Genomic DNA, 1,487 nt, shown 5'->3' on the forward strand with positions numbered 1-1,487 from the left:
CACCTGCATGCCCCCAGTGCCACTGCCCCAGTGCCACTGCCCCACTGCCACTGCCCCAGTGCCACTGCCCAGTGCCACTGCCCCAGGGCCACTGCCCCAGTGCCACTGCCCCAGTGCCACTGCCCCACGTGCCACTGCCCCCAGTGCCACTGCCCCCAGTGCCACTGCCCCAGTGCCACTGCCCCAGTGCCACTGCCCCACTGCCACTGCCCCCAGTGCCACTGCCCCAGTGCCATGCCCAGTGCCACTGCCCCAGTGCCACTGCCCCCAGTGCCACTGCCCCAGTGCCACTGCCCCCAGTGCCACTGCCCCACTGCCACTGCCCCAGTGCCACTGCCCCAGTGCCACTGCCCCCAGTGCCACTGCCCCCAGTGCCACTGCCCCAGTGCCACTGCCCCACTGCCACTGCCCCAGTGCCACTGCCCCCAGTGCCACTGCCCCCAGTGCCACTGCCCCAGTGCCACTGCCCCAGGGCCACTGCCCCAGTGCCACTGCCCCACTGCCACTGCCCCAGTGCCACTGCCCCAGTGGCACTGCCCCAGTGCCACTGCCCCACTGCCACTGCCCCCAGTGCCACTGCCCCAGTGCCACTGCCCCAGGGCCACTGCCCCCACTGCCACTGCCCCAGTGCCACTGCCCCAGTGCCACTGCCCCCAGTGCCACTGCCCCCAGTGCCACTGCCCCAGTGCCACTGCCCCACTGCCACTGCCCCCAGTGCCACTGCCCCAGTGCCACTGCCCCACTGCCACTGCCCCCAACACACCAGGGAGTGACACAGCACTGCCACTGCCCCCAATGCACCCAGCACACCTGGTGCTGCCCAGGGAGCTGCTGGAGCCCCCATCTCTGGGGGGGGTACAAGAAATGACTGGATGTGTCCAGGTGACAAGGTGGTGTCACCTTCTGTTGGCTCTTGTGTCTTTAGTAGAGTTTGTCAAAACTAACACAAAGTGCCACCAAGTTAAATGTCCCACTCCCTAATACACAGTGAGCTTTAGCTCCTCTGCTGCACCACAGGGATGGTGGCAGGTGACCAGCACCAGGCACAGTAGAAATGTATGAAACTTGTAGAAAATCAGTTCAAGTCTGTTACTGATCCTGGTTTGTTAAACCCAGACCTGAATGTTGGGTTAGAATTCCAGCAGCAAAGGGAACTGGAAGGTCTGGGTTAACCTTGGGATTTCATCCAGCCAGCACATTATGATGGAACCATGAGTCCTTACTCAAATTTTCCAGAAGGAATTTGGATAGAATTTACCTAGAATTCCATTCTGCTGAACATGCTTCTATGATCTACAGCTCAACAAACCTTCATCAATGTTAGTATCTGCACTGGAAAAATTTTCTTTTGACGTTTTTTACTGAGGGTTACAATACTGAGTCAGCACAAGAAAATGAACTACCTGGTGAAACTGCCTGTTTTGAGTGGTAAGACTAAATCAAACAGTTCAATGTGCAGGAGGCTGCTGGGCTGGTGAAGGTGTGCC

This window comes from Erithacus rubecula (assembly GCF_903797595.1).
Source record: "Erithacus rubecula genome assembly, chromosome: 13".
Classification (NCBI taxonomy): domain Eukaryota; kingdom Metazoa; phylum Chordata; class Aves; order Passeriformes; family Muscicapidae; genus Erithacus; species Erithacus rubecula.